The sequence below is a fragment of the Manacus vitellinus genome, unplaced genomic scaffold (assembly GCF_001715985.3).
Source record: "Manacus vitellinus isolate BGI_N305 unplaced genomic scaffold, ASM171598v3 scaffold_11_pilon, whole genome shotgun sequence".
Classification (NCBI taxonomy): Eukaryota; Metazoa; Chordata; class Aves; order Passeriformes; family Pipridae; genus Manacus; species Manacus vitellinus.
Window position 1 is genome coordinate 8,929,368 of NW_021938895.1, and position 17,093 is coordinate 8,946,460.

Genomic DNA, 17,093 nt, shown 5'->3' on the forward strand with positions numbered 1-17,093 from the left:
TTTAAGAGCCTTCAGTTGGTCCTGGCTTAGAGCAGAAAGAGCACCTAGAAGGTGAATCCTCTGTACCAGAGCTTCCAAGTGAACACTATTCAAGCAGGGAGCGCTGAAGTGACTTTCAGATACCCCCCCATGAGTTACAGCTTGGATGGACTCAGCTGTGGCAGGGGGGGCGCCCCATAAAGCAGAGGAGCGCTGGACCTGCTGCTACCGGGGCTGCAGCCAGCCTCCGTGTCATGAAGCTCATCAGGCTTGCCTGAACTTTGATGATTTGGCCTCCATCCCTCTAATTCACTTTGGATTCAAGACAGGGGAATTAATTGATTAGCTAAATGTGCACTTGGTTCTTTGAAGATGCGAAGTCTTATGAAAGCACCGAGCTTTATTAATTTCTTTTTGGATGATTTGTCTGGACAAAAAAGGTGTGGGTGGTTGGGATTTCCCCCCATCACATTTCAGTAGCCTTAAACAGGTTGCAGCTTGTGAACAGTTAGTATGTGGCTCACAGAATGTGTTAACAATTTATTCATACTCATTAATCAAGGACCTTTGTGGATTTAAACAGTTATATATGATTTGCTCCTTTAAAGTAAGTATTTTTGTCTTCCGTAGAAATGGACATGGGCTGCTACCTGATTTATTGTTAATTTATTATAAATTCTCTCCTAGATTTTCTCAACAGCCTTTTTTAATTTTCCTTTTTACTTTTTCCCCACATGTATGTGCATGGGAATAAAACTACCAACTTCTAGGAAAGTTCCACTGTGGTGTGTGTTATCTTTTGTAGTACCGTGGATGAGAACATTAATAAGGGTTAACACTCAAGACAAATCTTTTGAAGTAACTTTCATTGCCAAAAAAAATCGAACCAAGAAAAACAAAACCCCCAACAAACAGGAAATGGAAAGCAATACTCTGAAAAACATTGCCATGTATGAGCACTAATTCTGTTTAGATAAAAGGACTTGTTAAAACTCCAGATCTATTGCTTTGTCTTGTACAGTTAAGAAAGACATGGAAAGCTTTGGTAGGACTGCACAAATCTTTGTGGCGTTTTGACTGATGCTTACTTTGGCTCTTTTATCAACTTTTCTTTCTCTGATCTGTCTCTGAAATGAGATATATTGAGAAGCTTCAAGGCAAGTGGAAATCTGAGATTACTTGTAGTTACTGTAAATTTATTATTGCGTTGTTTCACTGGGAAAACTTGGCAATTAAGATATGCTGATACTAGAATTGGGTACCAATATAAAACAGTTGTGTAGCAAATATATTAAGGCATTGTAAGAATTCGTTATCTGGAAAAGTAGAAAAATATGTGTAAAAGAAGTGTATAAAAGGCTAAAGGATACTTTTGCTTATACAGTGGTAAGAATACAAGTGAATCCAATGGTCTTTAATGAGCCTGGAAAAGCACTGTGCTGAGGGCTTGGAGGTACATACCGGGGCATAATACGTAAGTAAGTTGCTGGTGGTCAGGGCTACAAAACATTTTCCCATTTATCATTATTGATTCATTAAAAAATGCTGTGTGAGGCAAATTTCTCTGGCCACACATACCTTTATTTCATGCTAACAGCCTGCAACTCTTGAGAAGATCAAAAGAAACAGAGTATTATTGCTTGATATGTGTGCAGTTGTCTTCCTCAGAGGCACCCAAACTTCAATATATTTCTGAATTTTCTTTACTAGTCAGAAGTAATGTATATACTCTCTTGACTCCGTATTATGGTGTAAAAGATTTTGTAAAGAGTTTTGTTAATTGGGGTATGGGGAAAGTGGCCAATACCACGGTGTGCTGAGTGCACTTGGCAAAATGTGACAGAATTGGAACGATTTATCCCTGTTCTGTCTCAAACAGCAGAAACATGTGAAACTTTCTGTGTAGGACTAGAAAGGACATAAGTATAAACACTCATAGACCTGGATTTTTATTTTTCTTTCTTAGTCCTAGTACACTGCCTGTTAGATAGCAGTAGTAAAATTTTAAGTAAATTGAATTAAGTATTTGGAGTTGCTGTTAAAGTTAGCATAACAGTTACAGCAGCTGCCAGATTTAGAGGAGCAGATTTATTCCTGCATACGTTAAATAAACTTGCAAGGGAGTTGTGCTGCTCCCTGCTGTGTAGCTGCTGAGGGTATGTAATCTAAACTATTTCTCTTGCCAATTTCTCTGAAGGTAGACTCTGCTATTGCTTTTACCCTCATTCAGGTGAGCCAGGGTTAGGGACTTGCCTAGTGTCACATATGGTAACAAAAACAGATTTCCCCAGTATGCTGATTGTAACAGTCTGAGGTAGCAATTGCTTTCTCACAAGTTCTTACAGAGTGCATCAGCATCATCTATTAAGATGAGAGAATAGTGCAGAGTCCCAAAGACCTTTGGATGTCATTGATGTGCATTAAACATGCGCCGGGATCTAGTAGGCAGAAGCCTGTTGGTTAGGGCATTTAGCTGTTAACTAAAATTTTATGGGATCAAAGCCCATCTGTCTAGGGGGAGGTTCTAGCTTAATTAAAGCATCTGAGTTGCATTCAGGAGATGCAGGTTAGTGTCCTGTGTACCTTAACAGAAACGAAGAGGGATTAGCTCTTGTTTAAGGCTTTGAAGGCCTTCGGTTTAAATAACCTAAGTTTCTAGGGGATTGCGAGTATTATGGGAGATAGTGGCAGGAGCATAATTGATAGGGAGGTAAAGGTTGTGGTTATGGTGTTAGTTGGTTTGTTAGTTTGTCACTGTTTTATGTAGTTGGTGAAGTTTGGGGGTAGTGTGATGGTTGCACAGTAGGCCAGTCGTAGGTAGAAGAAAAGTCCAAGTAAAGAGAGTAGGCTAATAGCTGTGGCTAATACTGTTAGTTCTTGTTTTGTGAGCTCTTGAATAATTAATCACTTGGGTAGGAATCCTGTTAGGGGAGGAAGACCTGCGAGGGAGAGAAGGGTGAGCATAAGGATTGTAGTGAGTGATGGGATTTTGGTTCATGTGGATATAACAGTGGATAGTTTTAGGGTATTGGTTGTGCTAAGGATGAGGAAGATGGCAGAAGTTGTTACGGTGTAGAGATAGAACGTAATTAAAGTTAGATTGGGGTTGTAGTTGAGAATAATGGTTATTCATCCTAGGTGTGCGATAGATGAGAAGGCTAAAATTTTGCGAGTTTGGGTTTGGTTAAGTCCTATTCAGCCACCTAGGGCAGCGGAAGCAATAGCTATTGAAGATAGGAGAGTTGGGTTGAGTGAAGGGGATGTAAGGTAGAATAGTGTGGTTGGTGGGAATTTTATGACTGTGGCCAGTAGGAGGCATGTTGTCATAGTTGAGCCTTGAAGAACTTCTGGAAATCAGAAATGAAATGGGACTAAGCCTAGTTTAATTGAGATTGCAATAGTTAGTAGTATGCATGATATGGGGTGGGTTAGTTGGGTGATGTCTCATTGGCCAGAGAATCATGCATTGGTTATGCTGGAGAATAGAAGTAGCGTGGATGCGGCTGCCTGGGTTAGAAAGTATTTAGTAGAGGCTTCAATGGCTCGTGGATGGTGGCTTTTAGAGATTAATGGAAGAATAGCTAAAGTGTTAATTTCTAAGCCGACTCATGCTATTATTCAGTGGCTACTTGAAATTGTGATTGAGGTTCCTAAGAGCAGGCTTATTGTGGAGATTAGTTTAGCTTGGGGGTTCATTAGTAAGGGAAGGAGTTAAACCATCATTTTCGGGGTATGGGCCCGATAGCTTAATTAGCTGACCTTACTAGAAAATAATATAGAGGGAGTATAGAGGATTTTGATTCCTTTAGCGTAGGTTCGATTCCTACTTTTCTAAAATTAGGAAATGAGAGGGCTGGTATACCTCTATATTTACTTTATCATAGTAACCCTTTTGGATTCAGGCACATTTCCTTGAGTGTCTTAGGTGGGGAGGTAGGCCTGCATAGGAGATAGGGAGGCTGGTATGCCATAGGCATAAGGCTAATGTTAGGGGTAAGAAGTTTTTTCAGAGCAAATGTATGAGTTGATCATATCGGAATCGAGGGTAAGAGGCGCGGATTCATAAGAATCCTGCGGAAAGGAGGAGGGTTTTTGTAGCTAGAGTAGGGGGAATGAGTTCTTGAGGGAGATTAAGTGAGCTAGGGTTTAGGAATAGAATGGTTGTGAGTGCGTTTATTAGTATAATGTTAGCATATTCGGCGAGAAAAAATAGGGCGAATGGCCCTGCGGCATATTCTACGTTGAACCCTGAGACTAGTTCAGATTCTCCTTCTGTCAGGTCAAATGGAGCACGGTTTGTTTCGGCAAGAGTGGAGATATATCATATTATTGCTAGGGGTCAGGAGGAGAAAATGAGGTAGAGAGGCTCTTGAGTTGTAGCTAGAGTGTTGAGGGTGTAGTTACCGCTAAGGATAATTACGGATAGGAGAATAATGGCCAGGGTAACTTCATAGGAGATAGTCTGTGCGACTGCTCGGAGGGCACCGATTAAGGCATATTTTGAGTTGGAGGCTCATCCTGATCATAGAATTGAATAGACTGCCAGGCTAGATAGGGCTAGAAGGAAGAGTATGCCAAGGTTTAGGTCGGTAAGGGGAAAAGGTAGGGGAAGTGGCGTTCAGATTGTAATTGCTAGGAGAAGGGCTAATATAGGGGTAGATATAAATAGATAGGGGGATGAAGTTGATGGACGAATAGGTTCTTTGATAAATAGCTTCACTCCATCTGCTATAGGTTGTAAGAGACCAAATGGTCCTACAATATTAGGGCCTTTCCGGGCTTGCATGTAACTTAGAATCTTACGTTCAACTAGGGTAAGAAATGCTACGGCGATGAGGATGGAGAGAGCATAGGATATTGATATAATAAGGTAAGTGAGGGTTAGGTGAATTGTCATGTGATTTGTGTCGGAGCTAGGGAGAGGATTTGAACCTCTGGGTAAAGGGCTTAAGCCTTCTGCATTTGCCAAGCTCTGCCACGCTAGCGGTCCTTTTCTAGGAGGGGGTTGTGGTGAAGCTCTTAGTAATTTAGTTGGGTTCATTACTGGGTGCGAAGGCGTGCTTGTGGTATAGGCCTTACTTCTTCGGTCCTTTCGTACTAGAAGGAGTTATAACATAGATAGAAACCGACCTGGATTACTCCGGTCTGAACTCAGATCACGTAGGACTGTTAATCGTTGAACAAACGAACCCTTGGTAGCGGTTGCACCACTAGGATGTCCTGATCCAACATCGAGGTCGTAAACCTCCTTGTCGATGTGGGCTCTTGAAGGAGATTGCGCTGTTATCCCTGGGGTAGCTAGGTTCATTACTCAATTATATTGGGTCTGGTTGCTATTAGCACGTTGATGGGTAGTTCTTGGTTAAGATGGATTGTCTGGTATTTGGAGGTTGAGTTTGTCTCCAAGGTCGCCCCAACCAAAAAATGCACACCAGCAAAATCCCGTGGAGTGGGCCCTGTAGGTGGGTATTGTTAATGGGAGTGGTAGCAGATTTTAAAGTTCCACAGGGTCTTCTTGTCTTATGGGGATATTCCTGCTTTTGCACAGGGAGATCAATTTCACTGATTATCTGTAGGAGACAGCTAAGACCTCGTTAAGCCATTCATACAAGTCCCGATTTATGGGACAATTGATTGCGCTACCTTTGCACGGTTAGGATACCGCGGCCGTTGAACGTATTGTCACTGGGCAGGCTTCACCTTTAATACTTGGTTTGCTAAAGGCTATGTTTTTGGTAAACAGTCGGGCCTTGGATTTGCCTAGTTCCTTTTACAGGTTTTAATCGTCTTTGGGGGCGCTCCATAGGTGGGTTAACAGAGTTTTGGGTATAAGGTCTTGTTAAGGTTAAAAAATATCCTGTGGATTGTTAATAATGTTTTAATGTAAGCTTGCGCCATAGAGGGGATCCCTAGTTACTTATTTTAGCATAAATTCTCTTATTTAATATAAGTTGGCCTATTGGGGAAGAGAGAGTCATGAGGAAGTTTAGATTTTTTTAGGTGAGGAGCTTTGAGGCATTCTTTAATGGTGGCTGCTTGAAGGCCCACAATTAAGCTGTAATTAAATTTATCCGCTAGGGGAGAGTGTATTCTTTTTTAAAGGAGCTGTACCTCCTTTAAATAGCCCTTAATTCGCTTCATGTGGGTTGAGTGTAGTCCTGGGAGGTGAATTAAGAGGGAACTAAGATTCATTTTATAGGCAACCAGCTATCACCCAGCTCGATTGGCTTTTCACCTCTACTAACGAGTCTTCCCACTCTTTTGCAACAGAGACGGGTTTGCTCAGTAGATAGCTGCTCGTGAGTAGCTCGCTTGGGTTTCGGGGAGGCAAGCTTAAATTGGCGTTTTGCTTGGGTAGTTTCTCGCTAAATCATGATGCAAAAGGTACAAGGGTTGGTCTTTGCTGTTTATTGCTTGGGTTGTCATTACTATTTCATCCTTCCCTTACGGTACATGATCTCTATTGCGTCTTGAGTTTACCTTTCTATCGCCTATACTAGGTTGAGTAAGAGAATGTTTTGATTTAATAGGTGGTATTAACTTGGTTTGTATGTAATCTGGTAGAAGAGCTAGAGTTAGGCTTCAAGGCGATCTGATATGGGGCAGATATCTTTCAGGTGTAAGCTGAATGCTTTAGTTATAGCTACGCCTTGGTAGACTAAGTGCACCTTCCGGTACACTTACCTTGTTACGACTTGCCTCATCTCTAGCTTAGGGGGTTTATTATAAATAGGATTAATTATAGCTTGTGAGGAGGGTGACGGGCGGTATGTACGTGCTCCAGAGCCAGCTTAAAGGAGGCATTATTATCCTGCTTTACTGCTAAATCCGCCTTTTAGGGGTGATTTCACACTCCTTGTCGTGAGGTATTCTATGTTAGAAAATGTAGCCCATTTCTACCATCTCATGAGCTATACCTTGACCTGTCTTATTAGTGAGATGTTGCTGTTGTGCCCACTGTTAAACCCTCAGTTTTGGGGTGGGCTGACGACGGCGGTATATAGGCTGATTTGGCAAGGGATGGTTGGGTGTATCGTGGGTTATCGGTTATAGAACAGGCTCCTCTAGGTGGGTTTGGAGCACCGCCAAGTCCTTAGAGTTTTAAGCGTTTGTGCTCGTAGTTCTCAGGCGGATGCTTAAGTGGTGAAAGCATCAGGATTTAGGGCCAGGCATAGTGGGGTATCTAATCCCAGTTTGTGTCCTGGCTTTCGTGGAGTTTTGTTGATCATGAAGCTAAGATCATTTCTATGGGAATGTTAGATGTATCTTGTGCTTATAACAGCTTGGTTACATTTCAGTCTTAGTTGTAGTGATAGTGGAAAACCACTCTTTACGCCGTATAAAGTTAATTTGGGTTTCTTGTGTGACCGCGGTGGCTGGCACAAGATTTACCAACCCTAGTAGGTTGCTTTAACTAAGTCAAGTTTACACTTATTGCTTAATATTGATTACTGCTGAAAACCCGTGGGGGCGTGGCTAGGCAAGGCGTTTTGGGCTACAATTGGAGTGGTGTGCCTGATGCCTGCTCCTGCTGTCTTTTTAAGGTGCTGAGGGCATTTTCACTGGGATGCGGATACTTGCATGTATATATTTGGCAAGAACTAACTGTAAGGTTAGGACTAAGTCTTTTTTGTCCTTGGGTATGTGGGATAGCCGTCTTAACATCTTCAGTGTTATGCTTTATTGTAAGCTACAAGGACTAAGGCTGTTTTAGGCATAGTGAAATGTTTCACAATGAGGCTGTGTACATAGAATCACACAATTGCAGAATCAATTAGGTTGGAAGAGACCTCTGAGATCACCGAGTCCAACCTGTGACCAATCACTACCATGTCAACTAGACCATGGCACTGAGTGCCATGTCCAGTCTTTCTTTAAACATCTCCAGGGACGGTGACTCTACCACCTTCCTAGGCAGACCATTCCAATACCTAATCACCTTTTCTGTGAAGAATTTCTTTCTAATGTTCAAACTAAACCTCCCCTGGTGCAGCTTAAGAATATGTCCTCTTGTCCTTTGGCTGGTATCTAGGAGAAAGGGCCAACACACCCACCTGACCACAACCTCCCTTCAGGTAGTTGTAGAGAGTAATAAGGTCACCCCTGAGCCTCTTCTTCTCCAGGCTAAACAACCCCAGCTCCCTCAGCCACTCATAATAGGACATGTGCTCCAGACCCTTCACCATCTTCATTGCCCTTCTCTGGACCTGCTTCAGCACCTCAATGTCCTTCCTGAATTGAGGGGCCCAGAACTGGACACAGCACTCGAGGTGTGGCCTAACCAGTGCCGAATACAGGGTAAGAATCACTTTCATAATCCTGCTGGCCACACTATTACTGATACAGGCCAGGATGCCATTGGCCTTCTTGGCTACCTGGGCACGCTGCTGGCTCACGTTCAGCCTCTGTTGACCAGCACCCATGGGTCCTTTTCCACTGGGCAACTTTACAACCACTCTTCCCCAAGGCTGTAGAGCTGCCTGGAGTTATTGAGCCAAAGTGTAGGCCCTAGCACTTGGTCTTGTTGAACCTCATACATGTTGGATTTGGTCCATCGATCCAGCCTGTCCAGATCCCTCTGCAGAGCTTCTCTACCCTCTAGCAGATTGACACTCCCCTCCAACTTGGTGTCGTCCTTGAATTTGCTAATGGTACACTCAATCCCCTCATCAAGGTCATCAATAAAGATGTTAAACAGGACTGAGTCCAGTACTGATCCCTGGGGGACACCACTTGTGACTGGCCACCAACTGCATGCAGCACCATTCACCACCACTCTCTGGGCCCGACCATGTCAAAGCCATGGGCTACCAGCATTTCCAAGTGTAATATGGGAGATGATGTCAAAGGGTTTGCTGAAGTCCACATAGACTATATCTACAGCCTTCCCCTCCTCCACCAAGTGGGTCACCTGGTCATAAAAGGAGATCAGGTTGGTCAGGTAGGACCCTTCCTGGCTACATCCGACTCCTTGATTGTCTTGTGTGTACCGGACATGTATTAGAAACAAATTTTGAGAGCTTTGTTTCAGCTGTCTCTTTTTATGAGAATTTTTGATGTCTAATTAAAAATGATCTTAAAACTTTTCTTGGTTGAAATATTAATAGGAACTTTTTTCTCTCTCTCCAGTTTCCAAATTTAAAGAAAACTCTAAGATTTTTAATGTTTTGTAGACCTTTTCCCTTTAGATTGAAATGGCCTATTGAGTTCAAAATTCATGTCAGGGAATGAAAAACGGATAACTACGTTGAGTATGTTTGTTTTCCTTAGGAGACTAAGCCAAGAGGAAACCAAGCACCTGAATTTTAAAATTTTGAATTTATTTAATTTCAACATTTAAATTTTTTCTTTGTGCACAAAAATGACTGTAGAGGAAAAGTACCTCACTGTGCCTGTTAGGCTGCCACAAGAAACATTATTAATGCAAAATCTGTGGACAAATTCACTTTTACAATATTGTAACCCACACATATTTTTACAGTAATTGCTTCCTCCTAAATGTATACATAGACATGAAAACATATCCTAATTGTAAAATCATTTACAAGCATTTATCATTCTGGCAAGTATATCTTTATCAGTAGAAAGGTATAGCTTTCCTAAATTTAATTGTCGCAGAAATATCTGCTGCTTAGTGGCATCGAGCATCACTGACAGTACAGTAGAGACTCTGTGTGACTAAGCAGATATTGTGGGTTGTACTTTTATTATATTCCTGTTTTTATAAATACCTGTGACATAATGAATACATTCAATAAGCACATACATTTCAGGACAACAGCCATGGCAAATGTTTTTTATGAAACAGGTGAATAGGTAAAAAATGGCTTGATGGTACATAATCAGAGCAATCACAGAATGGTTAAGGTTGAAAGGGGCCACAGTGGGTCATTGGGTCCAACCTCCCTGCTCAAGCAGTGCCATTCCAGAGCAGATGGTACAGGATTACTCTTCCTGATGCTCCCCAAGATACCACTAGCCACCAGGGCACACTGCTGGCTCACCTGCCAGGTCCTTCTCCGCAGAGCTGCTTTATGTGAGGTCAGTCCCCAGCCTGTCCAGATGCATGGGGTTACTCTTCCCCACATGCAGGACTCTGCATTTACCTTTGTTAGATTTCAGATGGTTTTTCTCTGCCCGTCTCTTCAACCTGTCGTTCTTCTGAAGGGCTGCAGAGCCCTTGAGGTGTCAGCCACTCCTCCTAGCTCTGTGTTGTCAGCAACTTGCTGAGGAGGCATTTACCCCTTCATCCAAGCCATTGATGAATAAGTTAAACGATGCTGGGCCCAGTATTGAACCTTGGGGCACACCACTGGTGACAGGCTTCCAAGCAGACCCTGTGGCACTGATTACAGCTCTCTGAGATCTGCCATTCCTCCAGTTCTCAGTCCACCTCACTCTCCACTTATCTAGTCCATGCTTCCTGAGTTTGCCTACAAGGATGTTGTGAGAGTCAACAGTTGTATTGCTGAAGTTAAAGCAGACAGTATCTCTCTGCCCATCCAGGTAGTTGTTTCATCGTAGAAGGCAATCAGATTGGTCAAGCATAATTTTCCTTTAGTGAATCCATGCTGACTACTGATCCCCTTCCTGTCTTCCATGTGCTTAGAGAAGGCCTCCATCCCCTTTCCAGGGATTGAAGTGAGGCCGACTGGCCCATAGTTCCCTGGGTCCTCCTTCTCACCCTTTTAGAAGACTGGGCTGACATTTACTTTCTCTTAGTCCTTAGGCACCTCTCCTGATCACCACAGCCTTCCAAAGATCATTGTGTGCAGCCTCAATAGTGTCCACCAGCTCTTTCAGCACCTGTGGATGCATCCCATCAGGGCCCATGGACTTGTGAATGTCAAGTTTGCCTAGGTGTTCTCTAACTCGATTCCTCTTGATCAAAGGAAAGTCTTCCTTCAAACATTCCTTTTCTCCAGTCTCATGTATATGAGGGCAATGATGAACTTGGGTTTTGTTAAAATAATTTATCTTTTTCAAAAAGTTAACAAAAGTAGATCAGTACAGTTGCTGCTTTTTCCTTTTTTTTTAATTATGGTGAATGTAATTTGCATTCTGCACACTGAGACACTAATCTGTATTACTATGCTGCAAATAAATGGTAATTGTAATCTACCAGTACTTCTGAAGCTATCAGTGATGCAAATTTTTACTGTGCTATTCAGCCACAGCAAATATGACAAACCTCTTTTAGGGTTAGATATCTTTATAGAATAATCTTATCACAGGTCTTCAGTTTTTCTTTGAAAGTCAAGAGTTTGAGCCTGTTCAGTCGATACTCACTCCACTGTCTGTTAAAGCCACAGAAGAACTCTTTGGAAAATTAATTTAGTGAAGCCCAGAAGACTTGTACTTATATTTTGCAGTTCATAAGCATGGAGAGAAGAGAACCACCGTGAAGGGCAGCTTCCTGCTTCTCTTGACCCGCTCCAGGTAATAGGCAGGTGGGAAGAGGACTGGTGAGGTCTGACGGCTTCATCAGGTAAGTTTTTCTCCTTGCAGCGGTCCATGGAAACTCCACTTCATCAGGAAGACTTGTTGTTCTCAATTAGTTTAATTCTCCAAAAAGCGTAGTTTAGCTAATTTTTTTTTTTATTTGCACAGCAGGAAAGATTTGGTCAGTGAACACTGGAAGATCTTTGGGATTGTTCACATGGCTGGTAAAATGAACTACTTATATTGTTTTTCCTGATTCTTACCCAGTTCCTTTTCTACCTGTTCCCCCTCTGTTTTTCATCATATGTTCAAGCATTTAGTGGTTTGAAGCATTAAAACAGTTTATGTTTATCTGTGCTTAAATGTTTTAAATTTATTTTGAACAATTAACCATTTGTGCATTTTTATGCAAGCTCACTTTACCAACTATTTTTGAAACTTTAGCTCGAAATGTTTCTCTGGTTACAAAGCCTATTAACCATTCATTATAATTAAATATTTTACCAGATAATTCACTGAGACAAATGTGAAATGTGCAGCTGGGAAGGTAAAATTATAACCAGTCACATAAACCTGTCCTCATTAGCTCCCTTTCAGACATCTCCAAATGTTACCAATAGAGAAAGACATCCTCCGAGAGTGGTTTGAAGCATGAATTCTTTAGTTTTCAACTGGAATCTGCTTTATGTTTGAGAGGAAGGCTTTAATTTCCTGCATATGAGATTCATTTTCAAATGCAAACTAACAGGAAGATTAGCCTTTAAAGACTGTTAGTGACTGACCAGAAGGGTCTTGGTGACTAGAATATAAGAGGAAAAAAAAGAAAAATGTGGGCTTAAGAGAGTGAATAAGGATGCATCAGCCTATACTTTCAGCTGGTGTCAATTGAGATGGCTTCCTTCCACTGAGATTGTGCCAGATGAGTCGAGTAATAGATCTGTCCTCTTGTGATTCCAACTTTAGTCCTACACCACAACTTGAAAGTAGTTTTCTAGATTCTTTAGTTTGTTATTTTATATGCAACAGATAGAGCCTTTGTTGATAACCTGTGAGACATTCTTCAAAGCTTTGCCATAAAAACTGTTAACAGCAAAGGAAACACTTAACACTTATTGCAGTAATGAAAATATCTTCAGACACGTTAAAGGCCTTTATGGAGTTTTAATGGTTTTATTATTATTACCATTTCTGCTTTAGTAAATCAGCATATCAGAATTTTGTTTATGTGCCAGAAATTATTGATATATCTCTACCTGTAAGCAGAAATGTATGAAGAGTTATGCCACAATCTTCGGATGTCTTACCATTTCCTCGCCCTCTGCGTACCTGTCATAATCTCCCGTAGAGAGCTGGCTGTGTCCTTAATGTCACTTGGTCTTAATTCCCATGGGCTTCTGTGGAACTCTCCTGTTGTTTCCTTGCCAAATCATGGACATCTGAGCCTTGAAAAAGTTGTTCACTTCCTGGTAAAACAAGTGATTGCTGGAGATGAGGAACCAGACTCAACAGAGGCAGGTTTGCATTCGTTTCAGCAGCTCCTATGATCTACTCATATATTTAATATATTCATATGTTTTTCTAGGCAAATGCAAGGGAGTTTTGTATGAACCACAGCCTGTAAGTCAGAAAATTGCTTTGAAGTGAGCCATGATCAATAGGAGGTTGAAAGAGGTGTCTCGTTCTGATTATTATACATAATTATTGCAAAATGGTGTGACGTTACAGGCTTTCAGAAGCAGGAAGTTTTAGAAGCAAGTGCCATAACAAATGTGGTTTATTATATGATTTTTTTTCTCTTCAATGAATAATCAACCATCTACTGTACTGACCATATTTAATGCTGGATTACTGTTATTGCAGCGCTCTGCTTTGAATGTTTTCAGGGCTCATCAGCATTATAACTTTGGCATTGGCTGTCCATATGTCTTAAAGATTTGGTACTGCCACACATTACTGAAATAACTGAAAACATGCTATAAGATCTAGACCTGTCAACTTCCATCTAAACCTGTCTCTCATGGTATTATAAAGGCAGTTCTGCTGCCCCACTCCTCGGTTCCTGAAGTGACAGGGAAAAAAGTGAAAAAACCTGAGCAAGAAGCATCAAGTATGTGGCAAGCCAAGTTGAAGTTGAAAAAAGACAGTACAAGACAGGAGACAAGACAGCATGTCAGTCTTGTAACCACCCTAAAGAGGGTGTGAATGAGAGAAGAAAAGATTTCATGGAGTTTTGGCTGAATTATATTATAAAGCATAATTTAAAACATTCTTTAAAACTGCTCACTAGTTTTGCCTTTTCTTTTATAAAAATTAATTATTTTTTGGTCTTTAATGACTTTTGATTGGGTAATTTGTAGTGTCAAGGCAGAAGAGGCAGTTAAAGTCAGAATATCCTTGCACCCCTTAATTAAAATAGTTTAAAAATTACTGTTTGAGTTAGAGCTGAGAAAACTGAAAAACATATATTTGGTTTTGTTTCCACTGATATACAATTATATCCTTAGATTCTGACTGTTAATTTCTCTTTTGATTATTGTATAGGAAGGTCTTCTTTGTCTTATTGTTAACTGAAACATCCAAAACTGTAATCCTGATCTGGTAGTCCACAGCTATGTTCATGTGATCAGACATCGCATGTAAAACGCTTTTTCCTCAGTAATCTAATATTTATGAGCCATTACAGTATTGAGGTTTTCTGTACTGGTAATGCAGATATTTGTTTTCCAGTGACATAATTTCATTGCTAAGAACAATTTCTACTTAACAGAACCGAAATGTTCTTGATATTCTCAAATTGAATGTCTAATATTGAAGTTTTGAATAGATGGGTCACATTAGCAAAGGAATACAGAAATGCTTATTATTACAAAAGAGATGAAATTTATATTAGAGGCAGAGAAAAATGGTGAGAATTTATTTTGTTTTGTTTCTAACCTGAAATTACTCAAGTCTTCTAACAACAGTTTTCATTGCATCAGTTCCAGAGTGCTAAATATGTAACGTTTTGGCAAGATCATTGCCTCAAACATACTAGTACTGTGCTGGCATTCCTGCTCTTTTGACTTGTATTCTGGGTGCAGGCAGCTAGATCAGCATTAATCAGTGCAGAAAATCACATTCGTGTGCCAGGGTTTCAGACTACTGGTAAAGACTTGTTCTTGGCAGGCCAGCAGTACAGGTACAAGGTTGGAAGGCATCCTCCTTCCAGTGTGTCGTGGTGTTGAGAACTCGTTTTTTGCCTGCTCTGGAAAAAATATTACTGAAATATTTCTTTTCTAAGCAATTAAAAAAAGACCATGCTTTGGTAGTTTAATATGCTCACAAGAAGTAGTAGCAAAGCATGTACCTGTGTATGTGTTGATGTACACGCGTGTATGTGTGTGCAGGTGTAGTTTTATACTCCAACTTATCCTATAGTAAATTTTTAAAACTGTTTATCTGTTTCAGAAATTTAAAAAAAAAAAGTGGAATCCTTGTCTATAATGTTTTCCTTTTTAAAGGATGATCTGCAGTATTATTTTAGTTAGCTGCTTTTACACAGAATTTAGGATATGTCTACGTGGGGCAGCAGAGCATAAAGACCGTCCCCAGTTCACAGTGCACTGTGGATAGCTCAAGTACCGAAAGATATATGAACTGTATGTGCCTGGCCCCCTGCTCAGGGTAGTAAATTTTCTCTCTTTACAAGGTTAATAACTTGGGCTCGGCATAATTTTGAGAATGCTGTAGTGTGTTTCATTCTGACACAAACTTAACCAATGCCAGCCAGGCAACTGCATCCTATTCCAGTGTGCTGTGTGGATATTCCATGTGGTAAACAACAATAGTGTTTGTCTTAAGCTCTTTAAATAAATATTTAATATAATTCACTATTTTATTTTCTTACCATATTCATACTCACTTCTCAGGCCTACGGTTTTGTTGAATAGTATGCAGCAGAGCTGGACTGATGGTATATGATGATACTTCTAAGGTAGGATGAAATGCCGGATGAAAGAGTGTGTCCTAGGATTTTGATTCTACTTTTAGTTTAAGCTTTTGAGCTGCAACAGATCATGGGCAAAGTCATGTAAATTTTCATGTTAACTTTCAGTTTTCCTCTCTTGTAAAATGGGGGTAGTGATGGTTAGCACCTCTGTGAAGTGTTTTGAGAACTTCAGGAAAATTGCATGTTGATAACTAAGCCAGTAAAAAACTTTTAGATTTTTGGTTTGTAGTGTATTTCTACTAATATGATGGGGGAAAAATACTCTGCAATGAAGGTAGAGTTGCTCTACTATGTAGAAAGTAGGGATAAATGCTGGAATGAAACAGAGGAATTCATTTCACCTTAAGGGATGGCTACAGTGCAGAGATGTACATCTCAGGTAGTCATTATAGCGTGCCTTCATAATCAGTGGAGAACACTTGCCACAATCCATTTTACTTTCTTTAGATGTCTTCTTGAAGGTGAAATGAATAATGCCTCATGAATAATGCTCATTATATAATTTAATCTTATGTCCTGCCATAGAAGTATCTTCAGCTGCTCTGTATTAGTTGTGGTTGCTTTCATTTGACTAAAGCACCACTTTCATAGAAAGTCCTTTTTAGAGACTTTTTTGGACAACCAATTTAATACTTGTAGTGGTGATACTATTTTTTCCCATTTCCTTCCTACCAATATCGTATGTTGACCTTCAAAAATAGCTAATGAGCATATGAATAGCAGTTGAAACTGCTTCTCATGGAATATCATGATGTTTGACAATAAGTGCTGAGTGTTGGTCAGCAACTGCTGTAAAAAATGAAAAGTACATTTGGCATGCCACAGTGAAATGCTGAAGTGGTGACTAGTATTTTGACAAATAGCTGAGTCTGGCTTGGCCAGCTATCAGGATGGTTGCATGTACATTTTGCTATATTATTCTGATTGTATGACTTACGGATTTAAGCTGACGTCAGGATAATTGCATAGAAAGATGTGTCACTGCTTAACAAGGTTATAAAAATGTCTACTCTGTTTCTGAAGCTCCTTCTGAGATACAATGGCATTTCTACCTGTTCTGTGAATTGTGTCATTGCAGACATTTGCTTATTAGTTGTAATATGAATACAAGGTTTTTCAATATATTTACAAAAATATATGTTTCAGCCTCTTTGGAACTAGTATATTATTACATACAGAGAGCAACTACATGTTAAGACTGTGTTATTTGTGCGAGCTTGTTCTCATGAAATTAGCATAGAGAGAGTTCTCATATGCACATAAATGCTGGCATTTTTTCCTGGAGCTGGCTTAGGAATCTGAATTGAAAGTAAAGGTGGATAATGAAACGTGATGTATGTGTACATTCCTTGTCCCATTATGCTGATAGCCCTGTATCTGTCATTTTGGAGATGACAAGAAAAGATAATGAGTAAGCCTTTGTGCACATCCCGTGGCTCAGAGAAGGAAAAAAGCTCTTCTCAGACTTGCATTGTTGTTAGTGGTGAATATTGGAAAACCCCCTTCTGCTTGTCCTGCCTTGTGAGAAGTGAGACTTGAAAGAACTTTCACTTCTTTTACTGGTTTGAAAACATATTTAACCTCTGAGAAAGGAAGCCAGGGAAAGCGTTGAATAACTTGATTTACCATCTCTTGAAATACCTCCTTTACTGGTTCTGTGCCAGAATCTGAAGTGCTGTAGTGA